Source organism: Erythrolamprus reginae, chromosome 6 (genome assembly GCF_031021105.1).
Source record: "Erythrolamprus reginae isolate rEryReg1 chromosome 6, rEryReg1.hap1, whole genome shotgun sequence".
Taxonomy (NCBI): Eukaryota; Metazoa; Chordata; class Lepidosauria; order Squamata; family Dipsadidae; genus Erythrolamprus; species Erythrolamprus reginae.
The window spans coordinates 62981245-63000161 of NC_091955.1; positions in this window are offsets into that span (position 1 = coordinate 62981245).

Consider the following 18917-nt stretch of genomic DNA (forward strand, 5'->3'; position numbering starts at 1 on the left):
CATTCAGAGTATCAGACACACTGAAATTATCAGCCTCTTTGGGGAGGACAAAGGTATGTCTTATATTCTGAAATATATAGTATTTGTAGTACAGTATCTTGCTTTAGTGAAACATAAACATTCTCAGTAAAGCGGGATGTCTAAACATAGACATCATGAGTGACACATTCTCTTTTAAGCAGGTTCCAGCTTTAAATAAACTGCATGAGAAATAGACACACATGCACACAAAAATATACCTATATACATACTTCCATACCCAAGATCACCCATCTGGCTTTGTACCTGGAACACAGACCTATTTATTAGACATATGCCTTAACCACAACACTAACCCATTTTTATTATGTAGGGTACATTATAAAAAATTAATTACCATGTAATCTGAAGTAATTATCATCTTCCTAGCCTTATTTTAGCATGTGCAGGGTCTTCTGTTCAGATAATACCACTTTGCATGATCAAATACAGTATCTGGTCATGTCTACATTTTGACAGAGGGGGCTACAGGTTCAGACAAAAAACCTCCCTGACCAACCAGCTTGTCGCCTGGGCCTGACATCAACTTGGTTCAGCTCAGCGGCGATCATTAGAGTGAGACATAATCAGGGGCAACACTAGAAGGAACAGATCTCACTAATGCAATCTGAGATGTTTGTAAAATATTAAGTAAACTAAGACATTCTTAGGTTATCATACTGAAAATATGAACTCTGTTTGGGTTCAGTATTACAAATGATAGCCATTTCATATCTCATTATTAATAGGTATTGGAGTTTCCTGTCATACCTAGTTCTGTTCTTCTTTTTCCTTTACATTACTCTTGTATATAAACAAAATACTATTGCTTGAGTTTGTATTCTTTCAGGAAGCTAAATATAATGTTATTACTTGCAATTCTGTCTAGTCGATTGAACGACACTCCTTCAGTGAAGAAATAATTTGAACCACATCAAACAAGCCAAGAAACATCTTCACACCTACAACATAAAAATTATATATACACTGGTACCTGTATCTATCTATCTATCTATCTATCTATCTATCTATCTATCTATCTATCTATCTATCTATCTATCTATCTATCTATCTATCTATCTATCTATCTAGGCCAGAAAAGGCAGGGAGAAGCCTCCATGGGGCCTCTTTAGGAATATCCTGGGAGGAAACAGGGCCTCCACCCTCCCTGTTGTTTCCCCAATCGCACGCATTATTTGCTTTTACATTGATTCCTATGGGAAAAATTGCTGCTTCTTACAAACTTTTCTACTTAAGAACCTGGTCACAGAGCGAATTCAGTTTGTAAATAGAGGTACCACTGTACTTTGGACTTGAGAAAGGCAAACTCAGTGTCTGTATGAAGGTTTGGAATTACAGGATGCAAACTTGTGGGTGATCCTTGTCCTCTCCTTGATATGTAGAAAAGTTCCGAGTTTTCAAGTTCGTTTGCCACTAGAATTACTTTTCTATTTGTGATATCTACTTTTTTCTTAGATGATTATGGGACCATGCAGCATTGGATAAAAAACAAAACAAAATAATCACCTGCAATTTAATGTTCATTCTGGTCACATCAGACTGCATCACCTTTCTCTCAAAGGGTGACCAAATGGTTTATTGGATTATCTATTAGTAAGTATATAATTGAAATTATATTACTGCTGCCGGAATAAATAAAATTATATATTTTAGCGTCTTGAAAGAAGGCCAATAAATTTGCAGTTATAATTTTAGGATTAAAATGCAAAATCTTTGCATCTTTTAGTGCAGGAAAAGGCAAATGAGCACGGAGGATATAGCAGCAATTCTGAAATATGAGTATCTAAATATTACTACAATGAGGGAGGAAATAAAGGGAAGAAGATAATGTTTACAAGGAAATGATAATAAGCACTTGAGATTGCAGTACAATTAATCAAGAATAATCTCTGTTATAAATCCAATCTAACAAACATCCTTATTGTAGATTATGAATAATAATTTATTTTTATGTATTATTAATATTTTTATTGATTGTTATAATATAAAACACACACTCAACATATTATTTTTATTATTTTTATATAGTGAGTTCTATGTGTAATATTTACACAAATAATGGAAGATGGGTTAAGAAAAACTATAATTTAATCCAGCAGATGGTGCCTCTGATTCCCACTTTTTTTTGTAGGCCTTTATGTTTGTTTTCCAAAATCTTCCACTTTTACAATTACTGAAATTATATATATATATTTTACAAGAAATATAATCAGATTGAATAGCTTTAATAACGTTTTATAAAACAACTGTGAATTTGCTTGTATTAACAGAGGATTTGTTAAATTTACTATTTGATAGGAACCATCAAAAATAAAATATTATACACAGAGTTTATGACATTCTGATATGAATGTCTCAGATTCAATACGTATATTATGGGTAATAGAGAAGGGGTGAAATTATTTCGGAAACCAAACAATGGAAAGTATTTTGCATAAATGGTGGAGTAAGTCAACAATGGTCTCTGTGGTTAATCTTCCTTCATACAACTAGTTGTCACATAAAAACAAAGGATAACATGCAAATGTTGTACACTGGTTACAATTTGGTATTTTATCCATCTAATCTAGTGGATAATTATATTATGGCATTCATCAAAGAGGTTGGGTGTTGTTGTTTTAATATTCAATTTACTTCTTGAACCATTCACTTAAAATGTGGTACTCAGTGCTAAATATAAATTGTTCTTACTCATATTATGGCTATCCTTCATGTAGGCAATGTGATTACCAAAATTAAGTTTGAGCTCTTTTAGTCCACTGACTAGAAGAACTCTAATTTCCACCCTTTGGATCCACTGTTTCTATAAACTATTGAAATAGGTTAGGAATTACAATTTATGCAAAATCTATAAAATATTTGAGTTTGGGTCCTCTCTCATCACAGTATGTTGATCTAAATCTCTAAATATAATTTGATGTAGATATAAGTTGATTATAGCACTTATATAAGTCTCTGGGACCATATTAATATTCTCAAAAATAATTTTACATGAGGGTGGTTATTCCTATGAATTTTCCTCAGGCAAATCTTAATTACAATATTCCTTGGACTGACATTTTATTTTTGAATCGTAATGATGACTCCAGGTTTTGTTAGCTGTCACAATGCTGTAAAGAAATTCCTCACCTTTGTTTTTGTAGCATGATCACTGCTGACAAATTTCAACTCTAAATTTTAATTTCTGTTAGCCTTCCAGTAACCCATCCTGCACAAATATTCTGATATTAAAGAATGTCAATACTGCGATCTATTACTCACAAGCCAACGTTTTCTGGTTCACCACTTGTAGATTTTTGTGGTCCAACAAGATTACTTATGTCAACTTGAAATTGGTCTTCTCTATAAACAACTTGCATTCAGTGATGAATTTTATTTGGATGGATTCCAGGTATAACTCAATCATTGCACATTGCTTAAAGTGTGAAGAGTACTCACTGCTAGGCTTTCATTTCACAAATAATAGTAATACAACTTTTTAATCACAATTTTCCAGCAATGCATTCATAGAATCTAACTCTTCCATTGAAGAAGAAATTCCTTGAAAATTGATAGGAGATATAGACCCATTTTCTCCAAATATTTATTCAAATGTGTGGCCAATTTCTAGAACCAGATACAAAATGTACATATTTGTAGAAAAATTATAGTTGAAATCCAAACAGCTTCTAAATTGTGAATATCTGGGACAGAAAGGAATGTCCACCTTCCAGGAAAGTTTCCTCATATTAAAAACTATACCCAATTTGTGGTGATTCTGGCTGGTTAACTGATGGCAACAATTGAGACTGGGTGGGTGCTTTGTAGACAGAAGTAGAAAAGCATTCAGTTTCTAACATGTCAGTGCTGGATTGTTAAACAAGCCTCAGGCCATAATTTAAGTATCTAATTCTTCTAGTTTACCCAAACTGTTACTAGACTGTTTTCAGATTCTCTGTATACTCTTGATAAATGAGCTGCTTGGATTGAAGCTATGACTTTTTGCTTAATTTTGGGTTTCATTTTCTAGCGCTGCCTTCTTTGTCTCTGCTGTCGCACTATACATTACTGCTTGCAGGGCTTTCCTAGTGTTCTGTTGGGCTGTCTGGCCTACTCCTCCCAAAAATTCACAGGTACAAATTTAAGACACACACACGTTTGAAAATTCAAAACAATGTTCTTTATAATGAAAATTCACTTAAACTCAGCCCTCTTTTGGTATAGCAAAGAGCACTGGTCTCCAAACAAACTGGTAATTGGTACAAGTCCCTTATCAGTTCTGTGATACTTAGCTTGCAGCTGTGAGGCAATTCACAGTCCTTCTTCTTTCACAAAGTGAAACACACTTTGCTCTGGTTTAGTTTCAAAGCGGGGAAAAATCAGCACACAAAAGGTCAAAGTCAGTAAAGCAGTCACGAAACACAACGATCAGATAATCCTCCACAATGGCCAAACCCACAGCAGCCTCACTAATGACCACAGCCCCACCCAACCACAGGTGGACTCATTTTCTTTGATAATAATATCTCAGTTGTTGACTATGCATCGCTCTCCGCATGCGTGGCTGTATCATTAACTCTTGTTCTGAATCCAAGGAGGAGCTAGATAATCGATCTCCTTCTGAGCTGTCTGCCCCACTCTCCTCCCTGTCACTCATGTCTTCTTCGTCAGAGGAGCCTTCATCAGCAGATTCCACGGGGGGGGGGGGGCAAAACAGGCCTGTGGCATTTGGATGTCTCCCCCACATCCACAGTCCTTGGGGCAGGAGCTGGGCCAGAGCTAACCACAACACCTACAAAGTCTCCTGGTCCTAGAATGTTTTACATTTTAAGTCCATGAAATAATTTTTCATTTTATATCATTTGATTTACACCTTGAAACCATTTGTCTAAAATATAAGCACATTGTGTATCAAAGCCATCTTTCAAAAGCCTTACTTCTCAAGAGTTGCCTGTAGAATGTGGGAGGTATATGTGGCACACCATTTTTTGTTCTGAAACAAGAATTTTAGGCTTTATTTTAATAAAAGTGATATTCACATTTTAGCAGGGCATCCACACCTCCTTTTCAACTTTAGGAATCATGTTTTTACTTTAACCAAAACCATCTCCATTGTGCAAAAACTAACTTATTCAGAAAGTAAAAAATAGGGTTGTATACTGAAATCTGTCAATTGCAAGTGTTAAAGAAACAAGTCTGTGAGAAAAGGGGAAATGTATTTTTTTGTGTTTAACCAGTGGTGGGTTGCTCCCGGTTTGGTAAACCGGTAGTGGCTACAGCAGGAGGCTCCTTCCACCTGCCCAGGATGCTTCTGCGTATGCACAGAAGCACGCATGAACCGATAGTGACGGGATTTAGAACCCAGTACTGTATTGTGTCTAACCAATGTATTTTATTAATTTGCTGATACATCACTTATACCACAATGCATATATTGTTTCTGTATCCTATATTAAAAACTTGATTCCTCCCCTTTAATAAAATGCTTTTTACTTTGCCTGAATTACAGTACTTGTGATTCTTATTGGGGGCTCCTGAAAAAGCAAATTTGCAAAAGTATTATTTCTCTAATTCTGGGACTTACGTTTTTCCCAGCTTGACACCATTGCCTGAGCTTTTTAAAGACACCATGAGCAGTGGTTGGATATGATGAACCTACTGTATTTATGCCATGATGGGTTGTGGGAAATATTTTTTCCCTTCTTCTTTTGGTCCTAATGTGGCAAAATATGGCTCTGGATTTCAATAATTTATTAATGTTTCTCACATCAACATTTATTATTAAATATGTATAAATATTTTTTTAAAAATATTAGAATTTATAAAGATTGTGTACTGAAACAGAGTAGACTTTTGTTCTCTGTTAAAACAGAAAAAGGACAAGGACAATTGTTGGCTAGAAAATCAATAGCTGTTAAATAAGGAGAACCGTCACTAGAAGTTTTCAAATTGGAACGAGATAGCTCTTTTTCATTTATAGCAGGAAATGCTTTACAATTGCACAGATGATGTGATACACTTTGAAGGCATATATGCAACAACAGGAAAATAAAGTCCCATGCCTTTTTGGACTGTTCACGGATGCGTCGCATTGGACTTTCACTGCCATTAACCCCCACCCAGCATCGCTATGAATATTTCTATTTCTATATTATTTGATTTATGTGCCACCCAACTCCAGAAGGACTCTGGGAAGCATTGGAGATGATATTAAATATGGAGAACAACTAATTGGGGAAGGCTGTCGGTGCTGTAGGACTATCTTTTTTTAGTGTCTAATAGTATCTAAAATTGATGGTGGAAGGTCTACAAAATGGTGGAAGGTCTTAAGCATAAAACTTATCAGGAAAGACTTAATGAACTCAATCTGTATAGTCTGGAGGACAGAAGGGAAAGGGGGGACATGATCAAAACATTTAAATATATTAAAGGGTTAAAAAAGGTTCAGGAGGGAAAGTGCTTTTAATAGGAAAGTGAAGACAAAAACAAGGGGGGGGGGGAAATCAGAAGCAACATGAGAAAATATTATGACTGAAAGAGTAGTAGATGCTTGGAACAAACTTCCAGCAGACCTGGATGGTAAATCCACAGTAACTGAATTTAAACATGCCTGGGATAAACATATATCCATCCTAACACAAAATGCAGGAAATAGTATAAGGGCATATTAAATGGACCACGAGGTCTTTTTCTGCCCTCAGTCTTCTATGTTTCTATGTATCTGGACCAGAGTTGTGCTAAAGTACACGAAGAGGACAGGAGTTGCTGGGATCAGTAAGGATCGATTCAATGGATAGAATGACCAACCTAATAGAATCGATCCCATATTGCAATTTTAAAAAAAATCCGGCCAAGTTGTGCGTGTGTGCGTGTGGACACTTGTCAGCTCCCTTTCAAAAGGGGCCCAAGCTGCAGTCCACTCTCAGTCCCCATTGAAACGAAGCCGAGCAGCTCTCAGAGACTCGGCTCAGGTTTTTCTCCTCACAGACTTTTGCCTGGAGAAGCAGGAAAAGGGAAGGAGGGGAGGGGAGGGAAGAGCAGGGAGGAATCAGGAAGAGCCGCTCTCCGACCACTTCAAGGCCTGACTGTGAGATTCCAGACCCGTCAACCTCCGCGGGTGCCTCGCCGCCTCAGAGGCCGAGAAGAGCGGCGGGGAGAACCCCGCGCGCCCTGGCAACGGCAGCCGCGCTCCTCCTCTCTGTCATCAGCCATTTTTGTCTGACAGAATGAAAAAAAAGCTGCCGAGTATTGTCCTAAAAACGGAGGAGGGGGGTCGGGGGGAGGGGATGCTAAGAGGAAAAGAGGGATGGAAATAATTCAATCAATCACATGACATGACAGGATTTCTAACCATTTTTTTTAAAATCGTGCGGCGAAATTGTATCTATAGAAAAAGCAGAGCCCCCCTTCTCCCCCCCCCTCAATATTTTCTCACACGCCCATAGAGGAGCTAAGGATGGGGCAATAGGGGGGGAAAAGCACCTCAAGGTAAGCGTTTCCTCACGGAAGGCGCGTTTTAAACAGCATTTGCTTCATCCCGCCACCCCTTGGACTGAGGGGGGGGGCTGACTGGGGGGGTGTTTGCTTGTTTTTCAGGTAGCTTCGATATCCGAAAGGAGGACTTGGGTGGGTAGTGGAAGGAACTGGGTCGCCGGGGCTGCCCCCCCCCCCCCGTCGCCTCGCTTTCTGGAGCTGCAAAAAGGGAAAGGAAAAAAGGCGCGCGAGCGGTAGAGCCCTCAGTCTTCCCGGCCTCGTCTCTCCCCCACCCACCCAAATCTTTTAGGCGTGAAGGCCGCGCGAAAGGAAGTGCGGGAAGAGAACTCCGGCGTGAGGACGCCGCGAGCAAATCCCGGGAGGAGGGGGGGGGGGGGAAGCCCCGGAGGCGAAACTCTGCCTGGTGGTCAAAAACGAAAGACAAAAGATTGGAATGGGAAACCATAAAACCCGCCGGCTGTAACTTGAGCTGACTCTCTTCGGAGAGGTTTTTTGAAGAGCGGTTGGGTGACTGAAGGCAGGCGGGACGGCGCGAGCGGGAAAGGAGCAGGCCGGGCTCTCTCTCCTTTCGCCGCCTTCAGCTCCTTTCCTCCCACCGGAGCGTGAAAGAAGGACAGCCGCACGCGGGGTTTCTGCCGCTCAGCGTTAACCCTTGAGGGCAGAAGAGCCTTCCCTCTCCCTGCTCGGAGGAGAAAACTTCTCTGGCTTTGGTGCCAAACGCCAGAATAGCGAGAGGTGGGAGGTTGCGAAGAAATGTGAGGTGGTCCTCCTCCTCCTCCATTAAATTGGAATTGGGGACTAATTAATTGCCACCTTTCTCCTGGGAAGTTTTACACGGGTTGCCGTTTCTCTTCACTTGCCGGGTGTGAGCTTACATTTACAGAGGCTGTGGGGCCACCATTAAATACCGCCTGAAATTTGCCATTCCGGTCAAAATGTCAGTATCAAAAAACGCTAAATAAAAACTCAACTCAATTAACATTTTTTGCACGATGTATTTGAATTTTTAAAAGGAGAGGAAATCTTGACTTGGATGAAGTCGCTGATAGGAATTGCAGTCCTACAACATGTTTAAAAAAGATCAAAATTAGTAACAGCCGCTATAAAGTTAGTCAGATATTGAAAACGTGTTTCATTGCCCATTAGATGTTTATTCTGATGGGCAATGAAAGATCTTTGAGGAAATACAGCTCACCTGGGCATTAAATTTCAAAGAACAGCAGGCTTCTGATGTAACCAATTTTCAAAATTCCCAAATTTCAGTCAGACATTTTGAAATACAGTAAAGCTGCTTCTTGTTTGGAGTAAAGTTGTATTCTAAAAATAATAGCATATAAAAATATAATAATATTTGGGATATAAAAGTATCCAGCAGATCTACACTCTTAGTCTTCTGGAAAGTTTCCAAAGTGGTGGGATAGGATAAAGTTGGAGCCTAAAGATTGAATGGATTGGAGATGGCAGGTCAGGCAGTTTTAACATATTAACAGAGTTGGAAGGGACCTTAAGGAAATAAATTTCATTAAAGCTGCAAGAATAAGGCCAAATGTATTCTATCTAGGAACAAGGCAGGAAAAATCTCTCTTGTATGCCAAATAATGGAGCCTCGAACAGCAGGGGTAGTAGAACTCACTTAAGAATATCTTATACTACTATTTTACATTTGTTTTAATGCAAACCTTTCCATGAGTTATATTTTCATATTTTACTTAATTTTAGCTTATTATACCACATTTTAACACATTTTATTTAAATTCTCTTTATCTTATATAATTTTATTGTATTTTAACCAGTTTACACCACTGTATAGTGTTTATGATAAGTTGCTGTTTTTGGTGACTGATGCGGTCACTATTTCTACTTTGATATGGTCAGTTGACTAATCAAAATTGAATTGATTGATTGATTGATTGATTGATTGATTATCTGATATATTAATTTTTAGATTCATTCCCCTAGCAACATCATACTTTTCTGCAAGAACTTAAATCCTTAGCCATAACATGGTCTTGTTTGGAGAAAAGGAAGCATTGACTATTTCAATTTTAAGACATGCATGTCAGGGAATGATATAGTTGCAATGAAATTGATTTTAGTAGATCAAAGTATGTATGTCAAACTTTCAGTAAGTTAGGCTTATGGTGGGAAGCACCCACCAAAAAAAGAAAAAAGGAAATTCTGCCATTATCATATCTGATAATATCACTGCTATCCAATACAACTAAAAGAATAAAATCCTGAAAAATGAAATTTCCAGGTGTGCAGAAAGCTTGCTCACCTCTGTCTTGAAATGACTAGCAGCAGATTCCAATAGAACAAATCCTGCCAATGTTTACCTGTGTTGTTGATGATTGAGTATTGTAGTAAATACTTTTCTGCCTAGTAATATTGCTACTCTGTTATGACAGATATAATATTTTTCCCAACTTTTTCTTCCCTTTTAATTTTAAATGGTCAGTATTTTAGTTCTCGGCTAGCTCCCTAGCAGATAGTACAATATGTGATTCTATGTAGTTGTGGGAAATTATCCATTCATTAATCAGAACCCTGGCACAAAGTTCCTTCCTTTCATGTTTTCCCTTAAACTAAAATAGAATGGCATGAGACTTGGAGTGCACTTTCTTCAATATGTGGGTGTGAGTGCGCTTGTGCGCACCTCTTTGTGAGTGCCAGGACAAGTCACTGCAATTTAATTGATAAGGTTTCAAAAGTGGCCTTTTCCCAAGAGCTAAGAGAAAGTGACTGGCCCAAGATCACTCAGCTGGTTCCATATCTAAGGCAGGACTGAAACTCACAATCTTGCAGTTTCTAGCATGTAGCCTTAATACTGACAACAAGCTGGCTTTTTTGCTGGAAATTCGGCTTTTGCACATGCTCAGAAGAAATAAAAAATTTTAAAAATCCCCCCAAAAAAACATTCCCTGCAGTTAAACTGTCTAGTGATAATGTTTATTAGGTTCTGAATAATTAACTGCAGGCACAATAAAGGCAAACATTTTCTAATCGGGGGCATAGAGCAGTGTTTCCCAACCTTGGCAACTTGAAGATATTTGGACTTCAACTCCCAGAATTCCCCAGCCAGTTGAAGTCCAAATATCTTCAAGTTGCTACGGTTGGGAAACTGGCATAGAGGAATAGAGAAAAAAAATCCTTTAAATCAGTTACCCAAACCTGTACATTTGATCAGGAGTGAAAATTCCCCCTGAATGAAGGGCACACACAACACATTGCTGTTTAAATTCACTGTCCCAAACTACGTATTGCACTGGAGTAAGCAACATGCGAAAAGCAGTTTTCCAATCTTCAGGTACTAAAATATGATTTCTCATAGTGGCTTCCAGCATTCCCTGCACATAGTTACTTCCTAACCCCATGTCTCTATTCCTTTTTTAAGTTTGGTTAAAATTGTATATGACAAAGGGCAATATTCCACTATTTGAGCTCCATTCTGATCTGCAGTAAACGGAGGGTCCCCCGCTTTGGATACCAGGACAATGTTTTTCTTCCTTCTTAACCAGTTTCCTTATATCTGCCTCAGGCAGTGCCACACCTGACTTATGTAACAGGAATCGGAGTTCCTGTACATGCTTATGCTGGTGTTAAGATAGATTGCAACCCATACTTACCAGTGAGAGGTCCTAAAGCTGAAGGACAAAGGTGCACCCAGGGGTCTGTACCAGATGATGGTAAGAATTAACTGTTGCTCCCCATGGGCTGGGGGTCAGATGATGGAATTAGAGATAAGTCATTGCAGGATGATAAGATGCCTGATTGCCTTTGCAGTGTTTATTGCTTTTTATATAGTTTTCCAAGCAGCAAAAGGTAGAAGAAACTAACAGCATTTTCATTGGTGAATTCTCTCCACCAATCCTTAAGAACATCCTGTTTTATTTTATTTATTTATTTATTTGGATTTGTATGCAGCCCCTATCCGAGGACTGTTGATACAACCTAGATGAGATCACGTACAGTCAGGGATAATGACCTAAATAATTCTGTCTATGTGAACTGTGTGAGATCATGTAGGCACGAGTCCTGTTAGAGGTAGGCAGTTTGCCACACACAACCTTCTCATGGCCTCTATCCCAACAGGTTTCTTAGTTGTTTAGTGTTTTGGGATGAATTTATGCCTCTGAACCTTGAAAATATGGCCATAACGCAAGGATGAATTTAAGCCTCTGCATGTCCTTTAGATCCAGCTCTCTGTTGGTTGATATTTGCCAGGAATGACTTATTATTATTATTATTATTATTATTATTATTATTATTATTATTTATTTATTAGATTTGTATGCCGCCCCCCTCCGTAGACTCGCCATTGAGGAAGGTATTTTGCTCAATAATTAATACCCCTCTCAACCAGATACACTGCTACAGTTTACCTTGAAGAAGATAGTGGTATTTACAGTTCTTGACCAATGCACCTTTTTACCAAGCAAACTAAAGAGATAGGCAATAATAATGATTGATGATATTACGGCAAATGATGGGCCACTCAGGCCAGATGGCACTAAACATACTACTAAGAAAGAGTGAATATTAGTGATGTTTATGAAGTAGCTAGATTAAAGCCTTTGGCACATTTAGTTCCTGATGTTTTCATTTCGGAAATGAGCATCCAAAACTGCAAAGACAGAATTACAGTGGAAATAACATGGAATGAAAAAGCATGAATATGGGAAAACCCAGCACAGTGAAAGATGAAACTAATCAACCTCAGGTTGTCATCTTAGGTTTCAGTGAATTAAAATAGGTTGGAATTGGATTCTTTCAATCATAAGATCATACTATTTACTACAACGCCAAAGAAAACATGGCATTGTTTCCATACTCAGGAAAGCTATAGGAAGACTAATGCTTACAGTAACAGTATACAGTAGCAGACCTAGAGTCCAACCTGCTCAAGCAAGAGACTCTATACCAGGGGCGAGACAGGACGGATGCTTCCTGCAGCACTTTACCAGACAAAATGAGGTGCAGAGGGGCCACACGCAGTCTCCCCATGCCTCCTTTTCACCCTCCCTGGGTTCCACCAGGAGTGTTCTGGCAAAAAATGGGCCATGCGTAGGCCTCCCAAGGCCTCTGTATAGCCTGTTTTTGGCCGGCAGAGTGTTGCAGAAGGCTGGGGAGGCAAAAACGGGAGAAGGGGCATGCATGTGGCCCAGCGGTGGGTTCTACATACCTGCATACCAGTGCGCTGCATGCACATCCTGATTTGGATGCATGGGTGCACAACCCGTGCATTCTTTTGCTTCCACACAGGAAGCAAAAATGCACCAAAATCTCATGAGAGGATGCTCATGAGTGAAATTTTGGTGATTTTTTTGCTTTCACGGACAGATGCACGGAAACAAAAAATTTCGCAAGAAGCAAAAAAGGCCCCAAAATTTGGGAAAATAGATGGCACCACCTGACGGATCAGCAAAGACAGCACTAGAGCTGTTGCGTGCAAATTGCACAATCTGGCAGCCACTACTGAAACGGAGCTCTGGGCCTACCGCTAATAACCCATCACTGATGTGGCCTATTTTGGCTGGCAGAGGCACTGCAGCCCAGTCCTTTGATATTTCTAGGCCGGATTTAAGCATCCCATGGGCCGGATCTGGCCCGCAGGCCTTGAATTTGACATCAGTTCTATATCATTCTGAAGAAATGTCTATCTAGTGATGGAACACCCATAACATGTGGAGGCAAGTTGTTCCATTGATTAATTGTTCTCATTGTCAGGAAATTTCTCCCTAGCTCTAGGTTGGATTTCTCTTTGATAGGTTTCCATCCATTTCTTCCTGTCCTGCCCTTAGGTACTCTAGAAAATAGGCTGCCTTGGACACATACAATCAATTAGCAAATCATATCAATTAGATTTCATGGACTACCATTTAATATAATTATTAATGTACTTTTTGCTTTAACTGCTGACACAGAAGCGATTCATAACTCATGAGTATTATGATGAAGTTCAATCTGAAGTTGAAATGGTATGTTGGAAAGACCTTTGGAGACAGGATGAAGACATATAACTTAAGGAACATTCAGATAACAGAATATCAGTTTTGAAAATATTTGTTCAGAAACAATTCCAAGTTTATATTAGCACCGAAAAAAATAGACATTTGACTGGTCTCAAAATTCCAGCCATTGTAGTACCCTGGAATCAAAAAGTATACATATACCGTACTTTAATAAAATTATAAAAAGACCAAGAAGCATTGTGGAAAAAAATAGAACTAAGATTAAATATAAAATCAAACTAATGCCGCTAAGCATAGCAAACAACCTTAGAATTGACAATGAAGATATTTATTTAAATATATTAATCTAAATTTGTATGGCTGTCAATTTCACAACGGGGACTGGGTAGCATACAAAGATTAAATACAATAATTGAAACTATCATTCATAGCGCCTCGGGTAAATGACATTTTCCAGTCATAAAATCTCATCCACAATAGAGCTAGCCTAACCTCCTAGCCTCAACATCTGGGGAAACAGCCAGATATACAGAGCCTTATGAAAAGACAATTGGATTAGAGCCATTCTGATTTCTGGAGAGAATGCATTCTACAAGGCAGGTGCTATCTCAGAGTGGATAGCTCCTGATTCCAATAAAACACCATTGTTTAATAGAAGGACTTAAAGCATGTCTCCTGTGTTAGATCTGGTGTGTCAAGCAGAAACAATAGAAGGAAGGTAGCAATTAACTCATTCCTCCACTCTGTTGCCAACCAGCACTATACAGCTAACCATCAGTACTTTTAATCACATCTAAAAGTCTGTTAGGACTTAGTGCAGCTGTGGAGCAGTGGTATTAATGGGCATCAGAGCCATGTACTGTGGGAAATGTACTGTGAGTGGTTGCAGAAACTGGGCATGGCTAGTTTAATGAAAAGATGGACCAGGCGAGACATGACAGCAGTGTTCCAGTATCTCAGGGGTTGCCACAAAGAAGAAGGAGTCAATCTATTCTCCAAAGCACCTGAGAATAGAACAAGAAGCAATGAAAGGAAGCTGAACAAGGAGAGAAGTAACTTAGAACTAAGGAAAAATTTCCTGACAGTCAGAATGGTTGATCAGTGTAACAGTTTGCCTTCAGAAGTTGTGAATGCCCCAACACTGGAGGTTGTATTGGCAGTTCTGTATTAGCAAAAACTTCAGAAGAAAAGGATTTAGGGGTAGTGATTTCTGACAGTCTCAAAATGGGTGAACAGTGCAGTCAGGCGGTAGGGAAAGCAAGTAGGATGCTTGGCTGCATAGCTAGGGGTATAACAAGCAGGAAGAGGGAGATTATGATCCCGCTATTTAGAGTGCTGGTGGGACCACATTTGGAATACTGTGTTCAGTTCTGGAGACCTCACCCACAAAAAGATATTGACAAAATTGAACGGGTCCAAAGACGGGCTACAAGAATGGTGGAAGGTCTTAAGCATAAAACGTATCAGGAAAGACTTAATGAACTCAATCTGTATAGTCTGGAGGACAGAAGGAAAAGGGGGGACATGATCGAAACATTTAAATATGTTAAAGGGTTAAATAAGGTCCAGGAGGATAGTGTTTTTAATAGGAAAGTGACACAATCTGAAATTAGTTGGGGGAAAGATCAAAAGCAACATGAGAAAATATTATTTTACTGAAAGAGTAGTAGATCCTTGGAACAAACTTCCAGCAGACGTGGTAGATAAATCCACAGTAACTGAATTTAAACATCCCTGGGATAAACTGTATATCCATCCTAAGATAAAATACAAAAAATAGTATAAGGGCAGACTAGATGGACCATGAGGTCTTTCTCTGCCCTCAGTCTTCTATGTTTCTATGTTTTTAAGCAGATTTTGGATAACCATCTGTCTGAAGTAGTGTAGGGTTTCCTGCCTAAGCAGGGGGTTGGACTAGAAGACCTCCAAGGTCCCTTCCAACTCTGTTGTTGTTGTTGTTGTTGTTGTTGTTGTTATTATTATATTATTATTCTAGACCAGCTGTAGCTTCTGAAGTCTCTTCAAAGGCAGCATGATCTAAGCAGTTTTAAACAAGTTTCGTAAAGACTATTAATAATTGTTGATTTTAAGAAAATGTCTGTGTTATGTTTTTGGGACCTTTGCAATCCATCTTTTAAAAATCATTCTTCTAAAATAATGTTTTTATGCCTTAAACTCATTTGCCTTTAAAACTGATATTTACAATTAAACATCCTTCATTGTGCTTTCTTCCTTTGATTCTGTCTCCAAGCTAAAATGTGATCTGCGGCATTACAATCATTCACCTTGGCAACAAGCTCTGAGTTAGCTAGTATTTTGGTTTAATTTAAAAACATATATCAAATATTAGGTAAGTTAAATATTTTTAATTTTAAGGAAAAATCACCAGAGTAGAAGTACAGTAGCATACTGTGCTCATTGTGTCTAATCTTAAAAATGTAATCATATCTTTTGGAATTAATTTAATTTGGATAAATGAATTCAAGTGTCAGGATGTAATTCAACAATAAGATCTAATTATCTTAGAGCTTGGATTAAAACTTTATTTTGTTTGTTTAACCTAGAAGGATTCTCAATTAATGTTTCATTACTTGAGGTGCTTTTTTCAAGTACAGTGGTACCTTTACTTAAGAATGCCTCTACTTAAGAACTTTTCTAGATAAGAACCGTGTGTTCAATATTTTTTTGCCTCTACTTAAGAACCAATTCCTACTTAAGAACCCGAGCCCAGAAAAATTTCCCAGGAAATTTGAGAGCGGCACAAAGGTCCAGCCAGTTTCCTGCCATTCCCTCTTTAATCCCGGCCATCTCTGGCTGCCAGAGGAGCCTTTCGGTGGCGCTTAAGGAGGCTTTGGCAGTCCAGAGCGAATGAAGCATTTTCCTTTCTCTGGGTGCTTGGAGAGGGAATAAACCTCAGCCAGCGCCCAGAGAAAAGAAACGCTCCCTTCGCTCTGGGCAGCCGAGGAGTCACCACAGCGAAGGATAGAGACCGGCTACAAAGCAAGCAAGCAAGAGGAGTGGGGAGCCCTTCAGCATGGGAAGGAAGAGGCAGCAGGTAGCAGCAACAGCAGCCAGTGTATGAGAGGCAGCCTTGCGCCGGGTGTATGGGAGGCATGTGCTCCTCCTTGCTGTCTCAGAGTCTCTCTCTCTTTTTTTTTAAGCCTTAAAGTTTAGGATTTTTTTGATTCCCCTCACCTCACCTTCTTCCTTTGGAAGCGACTGTCCTCCTCTTCTTCCTCCTCCTCCTCCCACCCAAATTCCGAGCTTTTATTTTTTTCCTAATGGCTTTGCACACATTATTTGCTTTTACATTGATTCCTATGGGAAAAATTGCTTCTACTTAAGAATGTTTCTACTTAAGAACCTGGTCACGGAACAAATTAAGTTCTTAAATAGAGGTACCACTGTATTTAGAAACTAAACAATATTCTGAGGGGTTTTCCATACTACATGGCAGAGTACAGTTTCTGAAACATGTTTCTAATCAGTTTAGTTTATGCCTACTGGTGGATCATCATAAATACCAAATGTTTAGTAGTCTTCTCAAAAGAATAAAAACTCCAGTGTGATATACAGTGATCTCTCGATTAGCGCGGGGGTTACGTTCCAAGACCTCCCGCGCTAATCGATTTCCGCGTTATAGTGGTGCGGAAGTAAAAAACACCATCTGCGCATGCGCGCCATTTTTTTCATGGCCGCACATGCGCAGATGGTGGAGTTTGCGTGTGGGCGGCGGGTAAGACCAAGGGAAGGTTCCTTCAGCCGCCCAACAGCTGATCTGCTCCGCAGCGAGGAGCCGAAGATGGGGTTTCCCCGTTGCCCAGGCAAAGGGGAAACCCCATCTTCGGCTCCTCGCTGCTGCCGCGCTGCGGAGCGGATCAGGTGTTGGGCGGCTGAAGGAACCTTCCCTTGGTCTTCCCGCCGCCCAGGCAAAGGGGAAACCCCAAGATCGCTTGCCGCTTGCCGTATTGCAGCTTGGAGCCTTGCTTCGCCTCCTTCGCTGCAATACGGCAAGCGGCAAGCGATCTTGGGGTTTCCCCTTTGCCTGGGCGGCGCTGGGGCCATGCGGAGCCGCTCATCTAGGGGGGCGTGGACCGGCAAGGTGCCCTCCGCTCTCTCTCTTTCTCTCCCTGTTACCGGTGTGGTATAAGAGAGAGAAAGAAAGAGAAAGGAGGGCGACTTGCCAGTCCACGCCCCCCTGGATGAGCGGCCCCGCATGGCCCCAGCGCCGGACTCCGCCGTTGCCTCCGCCCTTGTTCGGCTCTGCAGCTGAGAGGCCACGTCCACCCCCTCCTCGGTGTCCCCGGCACCCAGCGTCCCCACGCCGCCTCCACCTCCCGGTAATGCGCCCGACCTCTGCCTCTCTCTTTCTCTCTCATATACCACGCCGGCAACAGGGAGAGAAAGAGAGAGAGAACTAGCGCGGACTTATTTTTTAATTAATTTTTTTTGAAAAACCGCGTTGCAGCGTTTCGCGCTAATCGAGACCGTGCTAATCGAGGGATCACTGTAATAGAAATGCAGAATAAAAGAGCAAGTATTATTTATCAAATAAATACATACAACTGATAACTATTTGTTCAGTGACCATTTGAAATTACAACAGCACTGAATAAAATTACTTGTGATAGATTTTCACACTTACGACTGTTTGCAGCATCCCCATGGTCACAGTATAAAATCTGGGCACTTGGCAATTGCCATGTATTTATGACAGTTGCTTTGTCTTAAGGTTATATGTGACCAGCATTTGAAATCTTCCCCGCTGGCTTCTGATGTGCAAAGTCAATGGAGGAAGCCAGCTTCGCATGATTCACTTAACAACTTCAGCGATTTGCTTAACAATTGTCAAATGTCCAGGAAATCAGTAGATTCAGGGAGTTCAAATGAGTATAAAGATTTATTAAGGTTATGGTCAAGGGAAATGACTGGGAATTTTGAGTGGGCTTAGCCTGGTCATCTACAACAATTGTGGCAAAAAGGTTGTAAAATAGACACAACTCACAACAACTTTTCTGCTTAGCAAATGAAATTTTGGGCTCACTTATGGTCATAAATTGAGGACTACACATGCACACTTTGAGAAACTACCTTCATGAACTGGCTTGATGTTCCCATTGTAGCTTTATCGCTCATTCTCTGCCCAGTACAATATCAATAGGGTTTAATAGGGTTTTCTTTGTCTTCTTTCTCATACTGGCACTTGATGCATTGTGTGACTGCTACTTGCTAGGCATCTCCAAATGATGCGTGCTAACAACTTAAGTTGAGAGAAAACTGGTAAAGGAATATAAATTGGGGATTGCGCTCAGCATACAGTAAACCTTTTTTTAATTATGCAGCTGGCTTTCTGTTTCTGTAGTCTATTTAACCAAATTGGAACTTGAATATTAAGAAGTTTTATAAAAGACTATATTACAAAGGTGCTGTTCA